The sequence below is a fragment of the Oncorhynchus clarkii genome, chromosome 23 (assembly GCF_045791955.1).
Source record: "Oncorhynchus clarkii lewisi isolate Uvic-CL-2024 chromosome 23, UVic_Ocla_1.0, whole genome shotgun sequence".
Taxonomy (NCBI): Eukaryota; Metazoa; Chordata; class Actinopteri; order Salmoniformes; family Salmonidae; genus Oncorhynchus; species Oncorhynchus clarkii.
Genome location: NC_092169.1, coordinates 15499426 through 15515074, shown reverse-complemented (window position 1 = coordinate 15515074; position 15649 = coordinate 15499426). Strand labels below are relative to the sequence as shown.

The 15649-nt window shown below is 43.2% G+C and overlaps 1 protein-coding gene across 3 annotated transcripts in view; it reads right to left on the bottom strand.

The window, feature by feature from the left end:
- The window catches only part of LOC139381533 (carbohydrate sulfotransferase 15-like), a 37228-nt gene extending 22241 nt beyond the window's left edge, over positions 1 to 14987 (bottom strand). Inside the window, exon 1 of one of the 3 annotated variants that reach the window (XR_011628561.1) lies at positions 14727 to 14987. The gene's annotated coding sequence lies outside the window, so the exon portion shown is untranslated. The remainder of the gene's footprint in view (positions 1 to 14726) is intronic. The other 2 variants (XM_071125152.1, XM_071125153.1) reach the window with 2 other exon arrangements.
- Positions 14988 to 15649: the final 662 nt, after the last annotated feature.

The window sequence follows — 15649 nt, the reverse complement described above, 5'->3', positions numbered from 1 at the left end:
TGGTCCCTCAGGCCTGGAGGGAAGCAAAAGTAATTTCGCTACCTAAGAATAGTAAAGCCCTCTTTACTGGCTCAAATACCTGTTACCAACCTTTAGAAACTTTTGGGAAAATGGTGTTTCACCAGATACAATGCTATTTTACAATAAACAAATTTACAGACTTTCAGGATGATTATAGAGAAGGATATTCAATAAGCACAGCACTAACACAAATGACTGATGATTGGCTGAGAGAAATTTATGATAAAAATATTGTGGGGGCTGTTTTGTTGACTTCAGTGTGGCTTTTGACATTACCTATCATAGTCTACTGCTGGAAAAAAGTATGTGTTATGGTTTTACAACCCCTGCAAAATTGTGGATAAAGAGTTACAGTTGAAGTTACAGTTACAGTGCCTTGCGAAAGTATTCGGCCCCCTTGAACTTTGCGACCTTTTGCCACATTTCAGGCTTCAAACATAAAGATATAAAACTGTATTTTTTTGTGAAGAATCAACAACAAGTGGGACACAATCATGAAGTGGAACGACATTTATTGGATATTTCAAACTTTTTTAACAAATCAAAAACTCAAAAATTGGGCGTGCAAAATTATTCAGCCCCTTTACTTTCAGTGCAGCAAACTCTCTCCAGAAGTTCAGTGAGGATCTCTGAATGATCCAATGTTGACCTAAATGGCTAATGATGATAAATACAATCCACCTGTGTGTAATCAAGTCTCCGTATAAATGCACCTGCACTGTGATAGTCTCAGAGGTCCGTCAAAAGCGCAGAGAGCATCATGAAGAACAAGGAACACACCAGGCAGGTCCGAGATACTGTTGTGAAGAAGTTTAAAGCCGGATTTGGATACAAAAAGATTTCCCAAGCTTTAAACATCCCAAGGAGCACTGTGCAAGCGATAATATTGAAATGGAAGGAGTATCAGACCACTGCAAATCTACCAAGACCTTGCCGTCCCTCTAAACTTTCAGCTCATACAAGGAGAAGACTGATCAGAGATGCAGCCAAGAGGCCCATGATCACTCTGGATGAACTGCAGAGATCTACAGCTGAGGTGGGAGACTCTGTCCATAGGACAACAATCAGTCGTATATTGCACAAATCTGGCCTTTATGGAAGAGTGGCAAGAAGAGAGCCATTTCTTAAAGATATCCATAAAAAGTGTTGTTTAAAGTTTGCCACAAGCCACCTGGGAGACACACCAAACATGTGGAAGAAGGTGCTCTGGTCAGATGAAACCAAAATTGAACTTTTTGGCAACACTGCAAAACGTTATGTTTGGCGTAAAAGCAACACAGCTGAACACACCATCCCCACTGTCAAACATGGTGGTGGCAGCATCATGGTTTGGGCCTGCTTTTCTTCAGCAGGGACAGGGAAGATGGTTAAAATTGATGGGAAGATGGATGGAGCCAAATACAGGACCATTCTGGAAGAAAACCTGATGGAGTCTGCAAAAGACCTGAGACTGGGATGGAGATTTGTCTTCCAACAAGACAATGATCCAAAACATAAAGCAAAATCTACAATGGAATGGTTCAAAAATAAACATATCCAGGTGTTAGAATGGCCAAGTCAAAGTCCAGACCTGAATCCAATCGAGAATCTGTGGAAAGAACTGAAAACTGCTGTTCACAAATGCTCTCCATCCAACCTCACTGAGCTCGAGCTGTTTTGCAAGGAGGAATGGGAAAAAATTTCAGTCTCTCGATGTGCAAAACTGATAGAGACATACCCCAAGCGACTTACAGCTGTAATCGCAGCAAAAGGTGGCGCTACAAAGTATTAACTTAAGGGGGCTGAATAATTTTGCACGCCCAATTTTTCAGTTTTTGATTTGTTAAAAAAGGTTTGAAATATCCAATAAATGTCGTTCCACTTCATGATTGTGTCCCACTTGTTGTTGATTCTTCACAAAAAAATACAGTTTTATATCTTTATGTTTGAAGCCTGAAATGTGGCAAAAGGTCGCAAAGTTCAAGGGGGCCGAATACTTTCGCAAGGCACTGTATATCCTTCCTGTTTGGCCCTGTCGGGGGTATCATCGGATGGGGCCACAGTGTCTCCTGACCCCTCCTGTCTCAGCCTCCAGTATTTATGCTGCAATAGTTTATGTGTCGGTGGGCTAGGCTCAATTTGTTATATCTGGAGTACTTCTCCTGTCCTATCCGGTGTCCTGTGTGAATTTAAGTATGCTCTCTCTAATTCTCTCTTTCTCTCTTTCTTTCTTTCTCTCGGAGGACCTGAGCCCTGGGACCATGCCTCAGGACTACCTGACATGATGACTCCTTGCTGTCCCCAGTCCACCTGGCCGTGCTGCTGCTCCAGTTTCAACTGTTCTGCATGTGATTATTATTATTTAAGGTAATTTATGAACATTTGAACATCTTGGCCATGTTCTGTTATAATCTCCACCCGGCACAGCCAGAAGAGGACTGGCCACCCCACATAGCCTGGTTCCTCTCTAGGTTTCTTCCTAGGTTTTGGCCTTTCTAGGGAGTTTTTCCTAGCCACCGTGCTTCTACACCTGCATTGCTTGCTGTTTGGGGTTTTAGGCTGGGTTTCTGTACAGCACTTTGAGATATCAGCTGATGTACGAAGGGCTATATAAATACATTTGATTTGAAGTCAGAAGTTAACTACAGCGTAGCCAAATACATTTAAACTCAGTTTTTCACAATTCCTGACATTTAATCCCAGTAAAAAATATATTTCTTAGATCAGTTAGAATTACCACTTTATTTTAAGAATGTGAAATGACAGCATAATAGTAAAGACAATGATTTATTTCAGCTTTTATTTCTTTCATCACTTTCTCAGTGGGTCAGAAGTTTACATACACTCAATTAGTATTTGGTAGCATTGCCTTTAAAAGATATATTTAATCTTGGGTCAAACGTTTCGGGTAGCCTTCCACAAGTTTCCCACATTAAGAAGGGTGACGTTTGGCCCATTCCTCCTGACAGAGCTGGTGTAACTGAGTCAGGTTTGTAGGCCTCCTTGCTCGCACACGCTTTTTCAGTTCTATCCACAAATGTTCTATAGGATTGAGGTCAGGGCTTTGTGCTGGCCACTACAATACCTTGACTTCGTTGTCCCTAAGCCATTTTGCCACAACTTTGGAAGTATGCTTGGGGTCATTGTCCATTTGGAACACCCATTTGTGACCAAGGTTTAACTTCCTGACTGACGTTGGGCGGCAGGGTAGCATAGTGGTTAGAGTGTTGGACTAGTAACCAGAAGGTTGCATTGTAATGTCTTGAGATGTTGCGTCAATATATCCGCTGAATTTTCCTACCTCATGATACCATCTATTTTGTGAAGTGCACCAGTCCCTCCTGCAGCAAAAGCACCCCCACAACAAGTGGTGCTTCACGTTTGGGATGGTGTTCTTCGGCTTGCAAGCCTCCCCCTTTTTCCTCCAAACATACCTATGGTCATTATGGCCAAGCAGTTCTATTTTTGTTTCATCAGACGAGAGGACATTTCTCCAAAAATGTGCAGTTGCAAACCGTAGTCTGGCATTTTTATGGCGGTTTTGGAGCAGTGGCTTCTTCCTTGCTGAGCGGCCTTTTAGGTTATGTCGATATAGGACTCGTTTTACTGTGGATAAAGATACTTGTTGGGATTGATTTGCACTTTTTGCACCAAAGTACGTTCATGTCTAGGAGACAGAATGAGTCTCCTTTCTGAGCGGTATGACGGTTGCGTGGTCCCATGGTGTTTATACTTGCGTACCATTGTTTGTACAAATGAACATGGTACCTTCAGGCATTTTGGAAATTGCTCCCAAGGATGAACCAGACTTGTGGAGGTCTACAATTGTTTTCTGAGGTCTTGGCTGATTTATTTTGATTTGCCTATGATGTCAAGCAAAGAGGCACTGAGTTTGAAGGTAGGCCTTGAAATACATCCACAGGTACACCTCCAATTGACTCAAATGATGACAATTAGCCTAACAAAAGCTTCTAAATCCATGACATCATTTTCTGGAATATCCAAAGCTGTTTAAAGGCACAGTCAACTTAGTGTATGTAAACTTCTTACCCACTGGAATTGTGATACAGTGAATTATAAGTGAAATAATCTGTCTGTAAACAATTGTTGGAAAAATTGTTTTTGTCATGCACAGAGTAAATGTCCTAACCGACTTTTCTAAGCTATAGTTTGTTAGCAATAAATTTGTGGAGTGGTTTAAAAACAAGTTTTAATGAATCCAACCTAAGTGTATGTACACTTCCGACTTCAACTGTACCTGTCTAACAGGACACAGAGGGTGTTCTTTAATGGAATTCTCTCCAATGTAATCCAGATAGAATCAGGAATTGCCAGGGCAATTTTATTTTTTTTTCAATCTTTACTAACGACATGCCATTAGCTTAGAGTAATGCCAATGTGTCTATTTACACGGAGGAATCAACACTATACATGTCAACTACTACAGCAACTTAAATTACTGCAATACGTAACAAAGAGCTGCAGTTAGTTTCAGAATGGGTGGCAAGGAATAAGTTAGTCCTAAATATTTCAAATAGAAAAAGCAATGTATTTGGGACAAATAATTCACTAAACCCTAAACCAACTATATCTTGTAATAAATAATGTGGAAATTGAGCAAGTTTAGGTGACTAAACTGCTTGGAGTAACCCTGGATTGTAAACTGTCATGGTCAAAACATTTTGATACAACTGTAGCTCAGATGGGGAGAAGTCTGACCATAATAAAGTGCTACTCTACTTTCCTCACAGCACTATCAACAACGCAGGTCCTACAGGCTCTAGTTTTGTAGCACCTAGAGTACTGTTCAGTCGTGTGGTCAGGTTCCACAAAGAGGGACACAGGAAAATTGCAATTGGCTCAGAACAGGGCAGCACGGCTGGCCCTTGGATGTAGACAGAGAGCAAATATGAATAATATGCATGTCAATCTCTCCTGGCTCAAAGTGGAGGAGAGATTGACTTCATCATTACTTGTCCTTGTGAGAGGTATTGAGCTGTTGAAAGCACTGAGCTGTCTGTTCTTACGTATAGACCCTTTAATTCAATTTTACATTTTTAAGTTCAACAATTGCAAAACAACCAGTTTTCATAAATTCATAACTCTGAATATCCTTGTGATTTTTGTCCAAAATGAAAAGGCATGCTGTCATACAAGGTTAGAAGCTACATTTTACAACATATATATGGTTTACAGATACTCCCGTAAAGCCCAGCTCATTGGCTGTCTAGCTAGCTTTATTTGACCCCGATTGGTGCTTATTTGACAAAGATACAGTTGTTCAAGTGATGGCCGCCCGAGTCATCGGCGTGCCATGAAGGCGTCGCTCTCTGACCAAATATGGTGTCCTATAGGATATACTATACGCCTAATGAAATAGTGAAGTCTTGTTACATTCTAGGACCTCTGAGGAATAGATTAGATAGGAATGTGATTTGAATCGTTCAATCAATGTTTAGGGTGAGATTTTTCCAGATTCCCTTTCTTAGCACATTGAACGAGTGGAAATACAAAAGCGATCGTGCGTGCTATATGGACCTTTATAGGACATGAAAAATGATTTTATCTAACAAAACAACACCTCATGTTATCTCTGGGACTCTTTAGATGATAAATCAGAGCAAGATTTCAGAAAGTAAGTACACATTTCACCTTCAGAGGTGAATTTATCAAAACTATCGAGTTGAAACATGTTTTTTGTTGTTAGGAGCTCTCCTCAAACAATAGCATGTCCTTTTTTTTGCAGTAATAGCTACTGTAATTTGGAGAGTGCAGTTATATTAACAAGAATTTAAGCTTTCAGCCGATATAAGACACTTCTATGTACCGACATTTGTTGTTACTCTAAAATCTGCAATCTTGATATAACGCACTGCATGATTTACAACTGTCCCATTGACGGAACGCCGACCCTTAAGAAGTTTTTAAACAACTAGCACACAACAGCCAAGATACCAATGCATACCCCACAAGACATGCCACCAGAGATATCTTCACAATCCCCAAGTCCAGAACAGACAATGGGAGACGCACAGTACTACATTGAGTCATGAATACATGGAACTCTATTCCACATAACTGATAAACAGATTTTAAAAAACTGTGGAGAGAGAACCTTCCAGAAGGACAACCATCACTGCAGCACTCTACCAATCAGGCCTTTATGGTAGAGTGGCCAGACGCAAGCCACCCCTCAGTAAAAAGCACAGGACAGCCCGCTTGGAGTTTGCCAAAAGGCACCTAAAGGACTCTCAGACTATGACAAATGAGATTCTCTGGTCTGATGAAACCAAGATTGAACTCTTTGGCCTGAAAGCCAAGCATCACGTCTGAAGGAAACCTGGCACCATCACTACGGTGAAGCATGGTGGGGGAAGCATCACGCTGTGGAGATGTTTTTCAGTGGCAGGGAATGGTAGACTAGTCAGATGAACGGAGCAAAGTACAGAGAGATCCTTGATGAAAACCTTCTCCAGAATGCTCAGGACCTCAGACTGGGGCGAAGGTTCACCTTCCAACAGGACAACGACCCTAAGCACACAGCCAAGTCTCTGAATGTCCTTGAGTGGCCCAGCCAGAGCTTGAGTGGCCCTGACAGAGCTTGAGAGAATCTGCAGTGAAGAATGGGAGAAATTCCCCAAATACACGTGTGCCAAGCTTGTAGTGTCAGGCTGTAATCGCTGCCAAATCTGCTTCAACAAAATACTGAGTAAAGGCTCTGAATACTTATGTAAATGTGATATTTCAGTTTTTTTTTGTTTTTAAACATTTGCAAAAAAATTTAAATGAATAGTTTTTGCTTATTATGGGGTATTCTGTGTAAGTTGATGGGGGGGGGGGGACTATTTAATCCATTTTAGAATAAGGATGTAACATAACAAAATCTCCAAAAAGTCAAGGATACTTTCCGAATGCACTGTATTTCACCCCCTCACTCATTCACATCCATCCATCCACACACACACACACACACACACACACACACATACACATACACATACACATACACACACACACCAAGCAATCAGACCCCTCTTCACCCCCTCTCTGTGCTGTGGGAGAATGTGACAGGCAGCAGCCCAGTGGGATTCCTAGGTAGGCTTTCAAAGACAAAATGTGCTGTCATAGTGGATGTCTCCTTCCTTTAAAGTATTCGACTTCATCCATCTCCGTGTTCTGGAATGGGAGTGTGAAAAATGTGATATATTCAGTGTTCACAGCCTTCACAAAGATCTGCTTTGAGGAGGATTGACTTATAAAATAATGTAGGAGATAAAATGTTATAGAGAGTAGGTTATCAATAATGTCATTATTTCAGATATAATATTAAATGAAAAAATATTGCCTCCAATATCTAGCAGTCTTCTCTTTTCCACCACAAACCCCAGGCCAAAGTGATTCCCTCTCTCCCCTTATACCCCATATACTGTACCCCTTGTACATTTCTCTTTCCTCTCCCATTGACTGACTGTAGATCACTCTTGTCTGACTGTTGTGCAGTCCATCTATCTGTTAATACTCTGTTGTTCCAGAGACATAGCAGAGCAGTCAGACAGAAGAGTTATATAGCTATCTACATGTTTACCACTTCCAGAGGAATGTCTTGGTACAGTAGACTGTGAGGGGCTATTGGTAGGAGACCATATAGTTTTCTTCTCTGGAAATGGGGAAGAGACAGCATAAAAACACTGAACCATTGCACAAGAGCAAAACCATAAGTAAAAACTAGGCGCAATGGTAATAAGGCATGAAGTGCTTTGGAATAACAACATTCATCATCCTCCATTGAGAATAAATGCATCCAGGTAGAGTACTTAGCTGTAGGCCTGGCCCACAGCCAGTCTGACTAGATGTTGGCAGGGAAATTAAAATGTGTTCTTAGAAGAACACAGAGATCTGGAAGTCTGATTAATTTACCTCATTGGGTCAGATTTGGTTACCTTTTCCCACCATTATTTTAGTTACAGAAAAAGAGTGATTATCTACTGAAATATGGGTTTCACTGTCATGTCTGATAATTGAAGGAAGATAGAACCACAATAATCCTCAATATTTGAACTCCTGACATGTGCAGTATGATTGATGTGTCTGTAAATTAATTAAGGATTGGACATTGGTTTTCAATTTTCGCCTAAAATGACATACCCATACCCAAATCTAACTGCCTGTAGCTCAGGGCCTGAGGCAAGGATATGCATATTATTGATATCATTTGAAAGGAAACACTTTGAAGTTTGTGGGAATGTGAAATCAATGTAGGAGAATATAACACATTAGATCCGGTAAAATATTTTTTTACAAATAAAAAATGTTTTCTTTATTTTTTTTGTTCCATGATCTCTGAAATGCAAGAGAAAGAAAGCAGGGGTTCAAACTGTAGAACCCAGTTCCTACATTTGAATATAAAAATTGATTTTATCACACAAAACTATGCTGCGTTTTATCACTGGGATAATATTATCCCTCATTATGACAAATCAGAGCAAGATTACTGAATGTAAGTATATTATTTACCTTCAGAGGTGAATGTATCAAACCAGTTGCCGTAATAAAACGCTTTTGTTGTTGTGCACTCTCCTCAAACAGTAGTATGCTATTTTTTCACTGTAATAGCTACTGCTTTCTGCCCATATAAGACATGTCTATGTCCTGGAAAGTTTGCTGTTACTTACAATGTCATTCTAGTTACATTAGCGCACGTTAGCAACAACCGTCCAGGTGTAGGGACCCTGATCCCGTAGATCCTTGAGAGGTTAATGAACTCACAACCCCATTGATATGGCTTGAATATCTATTCAACTAAAGACTCTTACCGGTAGCAACTATTACATAACATATGACACAACAAAGAACTTGGGGGCTTGAAAGGAGACTAAAGAGCCATATTGTTTTCCATTTCCCATAACTTGAGAGATAAGGAGAATTAGCCTAGTGTAATTGGAGTAATTCCCAACAGACACTATTTTCATCTATGAGGTCTTGACTAGTTCAGGACCAGTCATTGCAGTCCAGTACTGAGACATCTGGCACCCAGCTGTGGTTTTGAGCTGAGCTTTATGTTTCTGTTGAAGTGTAACACATCATAACAAGCAACGAAATGTTGAAAGGTTCCTACTACTGTTTAACATGTGCATTTCCAGTGAAGGGCGAAGAGGACAGGGGGTAGAAGACAGGGGGAAGAGGACAGATGGGGACAGGGGGCATCCAGAAGCAGTGAAAGTACGACTGAGTGTGGAAAGCTGAAAAATTGACAAAAATGAATTTAGTGGAAGAACTGTCCAAGTCCAAACTTTGGTAACTGGATTACAGTAAAATCTCCCTCAGGTTTTTATGTGACCACGTTTTCCAAAAACTGTTAAAAATCTGCCCGGAATTAAGATTCAAAAATGTCTGCAGAAAGAATGGGGTGTCAATTATAACATGGCACCTTGAGGTTGAAAAAATATATTTTGGTTATTGAACTACAGTAAGGGAAGTGGATTTACACCCGGTAACGGAATTACGCATAGAAATAATTATGGATATGAATGTCATTATCCAGAAATTTGGACATCACAGCGCAGCAAAAGGAAATCACAGTAGAGTACAGTGCAGTACAATGCAGTGCAGCAGTGTAGAGCAGAGTAAAGTTCACTACATTGCAGTAGAGTACAGTCGAGTACAGTACAGTTGTCACGCCTACTCCTGCTCCCTCCCGCCGGAGCTCGATGTTGCCTGTCTACTAACCACCGTCCTAGAACACTGATTACTCTCCCTTCAAATAGCCCTCACAAACCTAGAACCTATTGGTTCTATTTTCATGACCAGATACTTCTCTTTTTTTGTAACGCTCTATGCTCATTATTATTAAATTCACCATCTGCACCTGCTTCCTGACTCCCTGCAATGTTGTTACAGAATACTGCCTCATAAATTACAGACGCAGCAGACGCAACATCTTCCAGACGGTTGAGGAACAGGGTCATCTACTCCACCAACACCACGACCAGCTAGCTCTACTGGGTATGACCATGAAAGAGGTCCTCTTTGTTCTCCACCGCCTCGACACCACCAGCAAGGTTCTCCATACCTCTGACGGAGGGCCTCCTATCTCGGGTCATCACAGTGAGCCAGTCCCCCAGCCTACCTAGTAGTCCAGCCAGGTCAGCGATGCTCGAATTTCCCTTCCGGAGAAGTATGACGGTACTTCATCGAAATGCTGTGGCTTCCTACTCCAGTGCCCTCTCTAATTAGCCTATCAGACGGGAGCCCCCACCACGAGAGGTCCAAGATTGCCACCGTCATTTCCCTGCTGACTGGATGGGCGTTGGAGTGGGCTAAGGCCGTCTGGGAGAAAGGAGAGGATGAGTTGGGTTCCTATGAGAGGATCATGGCTCTGTTCAGGGCGGTCTTCGACCTTTGTTCAGAGGGCCAGAGAATGGAATGAGCCGGTGCTCTGCACTCTATTCTGCAGTAGACTGTGCAAGGAGGTCCAGATGGAGTTGGCATGTTGAGATGTCAAGCTATTGTTGGACGCTCTCATCTCGATGGCCATCCGTCTGGATAACATTCTTCAGGAGCACCAGTGTCCACCTAGCCACTCGCCTCCCTCCTTTGTCTATCCTGAGGCAGAGCCTGAACCATGGAGGTGGGGGCCACACACCTCTCTGGGGCGTAGACAGCTGGGATCCGACACAATTATTCACATCACAGCACCACTCACCCTCACCATTGGGCCCAAGCACCAGGAAAGCCTTTCCTTCTTAATCATCACCGCACCCGTACACAAAGTCATCCTTGGTCTCTCGTGGCTCCAACTTCATAACCCCACTATCACCTGGTCAAATATGAAAATCACCACCTGGGGACGGAAGACCAGCTTCCTGCACCCTGTGGTTCCACATTGGTGGAGGGTCCTATGAGTGTCCTCCAATCCATCAAGTGGTCCTCCCGTATCGTTGGCCCCGTGTTATGAGACGTAGATGTGGACATCCGCCAGGCTCTGGAGAGGGAACCCGCTCTTGCCACCTGCCCTCCAGAGCGCATCTACACACCCACGGGGTGAGAGATTGGCTGTTGATCTGGGCACACATTTCCCTCTCAATTGGACATCCAGGTATCACCCGCACCCTCCAATCACTCTCCGATAAATACTGGTGGCCCACCTTGGCGCATGATGTCGCCCACTATGTCAACTCATGTTCGGCATGTACTCAATCCAAATCTCCCCGGCACGCTCCAGCAGTTAAACTTCTTCCCCTTTCCGTGCCTCAGCGGCCTTGGTCACATCTGTCCATAGACTTTGTAATGGATCTCCCCCTTTCTGATGGTTTTACCACTATTCTGGTTGTTGACAGATTCTCAAAATATGGCCATTTTATCCCTCTCTCTGTTCTAACTTCCGCTCTCCAGGTTGCTGAGGCACTATTCCAGCAGGTCTTCCGGCATTATTGCCTTCCGGAAGGACATTGTTTCCGACCGTGGCCCCCAAATCACGTTGCAGGTCTGCAAAGCCTTTATGGAGAATCTGGGGGACACGGTCAGCCTCACATCCGGGTACCAGCCTCAGTTTAATGGGCAGGTGGAGAGGACCAACCAGGAGCTGGGGAGGTTCCCAATGAGTCACTGCCAGGACCGGCGGGGGGAGTGGGCCCAGTTCCTTCTCTGGGTGGAATACGCCCAGAACTCACTTCGTCACTCCTCCACAGGGCTGACTCCCTTCCAGTGCGTCCTGGGATATCAGCCGGTCCTGGCTTCGTGGACTCCGAGCCAGACCGAGGCCCCTGCAGTTGACGAGTGATTCTGGCATGCAGAGAAGGTGTGGAATGCCGCCCACGTGAGGAGTGTGCCGTCCACCATCAGAAGGATCGGGCGGATTGTCATCGCAGTGAGGCTCTGGTGTTCCATCCTGGTGATCGCGTCTGCCTCTCCACCAGGAACTTCAAGGTACTCCGGAGGGTCAATGAGGTAACCTATCATTTAGAATTCCCCACCAACTACCGTATCTTACCCTCCTTTTGTGTATCCCTCCTCAGGCAGGTGGTTCCTGGTCCCCTGGCTGATGCAGTCTCCCGCGATACCCCTCCGCCTCCCCTGGACATTGAGGGGACCCCTGCCTATGCTGTTAGGTCCCTCCTGGACTCCCAACATCGTGGGGTCGGCTCCAATACCTGCTGTATTGGGAGGGGTGGTCCTAAGGTGTGTTTTTGGGTGGCGGACATCTTGGACCCCAACCTCATCCGGGATTTCCATCTCCGCCGTCCAGACCGGCCCGCTCCTCGCACTCAGGGACCGTCCTCCTGGCCGGCGTTGTCTTTCGGCCGAAGCTGCGTGTCGGGGGATACAGTCACGCCTACTCCTACATCCTCCCTCCAGCTCTCGACATCGCCTATCTTCATTAAGCACACCTGGACTTCATCACCACCCTGATTACTCTCCCTTCATATAGCCCTCACCAGGCATCAGGCAGCATGGGTTCTGTTTTCATGTACAGACACTTCTCTTGTTTTTTTACTTTCTACGTTTGTTATTATTAAACTCACCACCTGCTTCCTGACTGCCTGCGTTGTCATTACAACAGTAGAGTTCAGTACAGTACAGACGTGTGTTTTGTTTGTCCCGTGTAAATAATCATAAATAATCGTTTTCCTCTGTTTTTTTTTGTATATATTTCGTATATATTTTAATCTCCCTTTCCATCTACGGACTGAACATACTCTCCTGCAACCCTTTTGGAACTCTTTTTTTCTAAGAGTGAATCAATCCCCGGATGTAGCTACAGTACATGGAGGATTGAAAATAGCAGAAGCTTTCCAAGGAGGTCTACTGTACTACTGTACTCGATGAAGGTGGCACTGTGTAGATGCAAAGTCTCACACTGCTGACATAAAGTAAGAGTGATGTTGAAGCTTCTATCAGATAGTCTATCTATCATTCCACCTGGCACCTCCTCCTCGCTGGACTGGTGTCAGCGGTGTGGTTGGCTGGTCTCACTGTGAAACTGCTTAGAGACACACACTGTCATCACCACTGCTATGGTTCTGAGTGTGGTCCTCCAAGACAAACTGTCGGGCGCACACAAATAAAACCTATTCCTAAAATGACTGGAAGTTTTTTCCCCCAATTTGCCCTGGATGGCAAGGTAAGCTTCACCATGGCAATCTTTCTTTGCATGCTATCAACAAGTGTCCAAAATAGTGCCAAGAGAAGCATAGCCTTGACATCTCAAAAGCTCCAGACCTTTGCTCACCCTATGGGCGACCACGAAACCTCTAGTATAGTGAGTCAGCCTCCAGGGTATGACACATACTGGGAAAAACAGGGTCTGGTGAGGTCCACCAACTTCCCCACCCCCCTCTCGGCAGGTAGTCTAGCAGTTAGAGCATTGGGGCTGGTTTAAATACCCGAGTTGACAAGGTGGAAAACTCTGTGGATGCGCACTTGAGCAAGACACTTACAACTGTTTGTATTTTTTTGCTCAAAGGTACTTTAAGTGTATGTCAACATGAGTCAACAGAGACAGGTTTATCCAAAGGTCATCTGTCTATCTGCCATGGCCTCATGTCAGTGCCCTGAGCAATAGTCTACCACAGCTCCCGAACAAGAGGGGAGAGGAAGTGTACAAAATGTCAGAAGTACAGATCGTACCCCTGCTTCAGACATCAAACACCTCTGGATACTGGTGGGTGATTACTGTAATACGATATGGTATTGCCATCTTGCCTAGCAGCCTGACAGAGCAGTGTGTGTGTGTGTGTGTGTGTGTGTGTGTGTGTGTGTGTGTGTGTGTGTGTGTGTGTGTGTGTGTGTGCGTGCGTGCGTGCGTGCGTGCGTGCGTGCGTGTGTGCGCGTGTGCTTGCGTGCATGCGTGAGTGCGTGCGTTTACCCTAAGCCTGTGCAGTCAGATATAAAGTAAACAATTATTGTGAGAAAGAAGGAACCTGGTTTCAGATTTGCTGAGGACAATAAGGACATTCTAAACTGTTTCTTAGTTAACTTGTTAATTCTGCCTCATGAAATAGCATTTTGTAGTTTGGTGTCTGGTGGACTAGGAGTGGATTCAATCCCAAGGAATGGCACTGAGAGATATTCTGCAGCTGTTCACTGAGGAAAAATAAGTCTGCCTCAGGAGAAGAGCTTAGAAACAACTCTGACACAGCTCCTATCTGACCAGGCACCACTGTAATATATCATGGTTGTGGAGGTAAAAGTGCAATTTGTCAATGAATCTGTATACTTTTAGTTCAACCTGAGTGCAGCGATTTGTCTTTAGATGTCTTCTAATGCAATCTCTTGTTGGAGTACATACACAAATCCTTAAACTAACTAGCTCCTGTTCATGTGCTGAAACTCTAGTTCGATTCCAAGAAAATTACTTTAAAATGTTAATAGCTCACCAAATTGGTCACTATCACTAAATTATCAATATTTGCAGGGGTATTAAAATCAATTAAACCAATTCAGTATAAGCAAATTCATAAAAGTTGAATTTCTGCAAAATCCTTGGTTCTCAGAAACAAGTGCAGGTTCCATTATATTTTTTAGAAAATAGATCACAAGTTGGAGTGAAAGCTATAGTACAACCTCTGAATAGGGTTCATATTTCTAGGTGGAATAGCAGTAGCCTACAAGAGAATGCTGTCATTATTATGCCACAGTAAGACCACAAACATAGTTTGGTTAACACATCTGGGTGAAAACTGTTAAATGTACCCATGCTAGTAATAAATGATATTGCTGTTACTCACATTCAAGATCCGATGAATCAATCAATGCGACTCCTTTGCGCGCTCTTCATGACCATTCCATATCCATTCGGGTAATACAACATTTACAAAGTTTTATCTCCATGAGGTAAGGTACACACGTTTAAACTGGCACATTATAATGAATTCACAACTGTGTTGTTTTTGATAGCTTTCAACCATCATAATCTACTACTGGATTGATCGCAAACATTCAGAGACTATCCATCTCGTCTCTCGCGCTGCAACCGAGTCAGGGAGACTGAAGAGAGGGAGGGACCAAGGGAAGAAATTAAGTATACTGGACAGCCACAATAATCAGAGCAATACAATGAACATCCCCACTGGGCACAGACGTCAGTTCAACATCTAGTTTTGATTTACATTTGGTTAAATTGTCAACTAACATGAATTCAAGGTGAAATACAAAAATAGGGTTACAAGTTGGGTGGAAAAACCCTGAAATGCCCTTACATTAGTTACTTTTTGTTAACCCAATCCGAATTCCACATTGATTCAACATCATCACATAGATTTTTTGGGTTGAAATGATGTGGAAACAATGTTGGTTTAACCAGTTTTTGCCTAGTGAGTCCCTCCTGTAGGTCCCTACACTAGTGTCTACATTGCTAGCCCCCTATCATCCATTGAAAGGTGCACACTGTTTAAATCTAGTCGTGAGACAAAGTTAGTTTTATCAATTGATAAGTGATACAAATTGAAGGTTGGCAAAAAATATTTTGGAACACTTTCAAAAAGATAAACAAAAAACCCTGAATACAAAGGATAAGGCCTGAACAGCTTTTCATGCCAACTGCCAATATACTGTATTCTAGCATACTTGGTTGGCACAGGTGCAGGGTCTACCAGGCTCTGACCAGCCTCCCCATGAGCAATTCCAAAGCTGGCAAAAGTTACCGGACTTA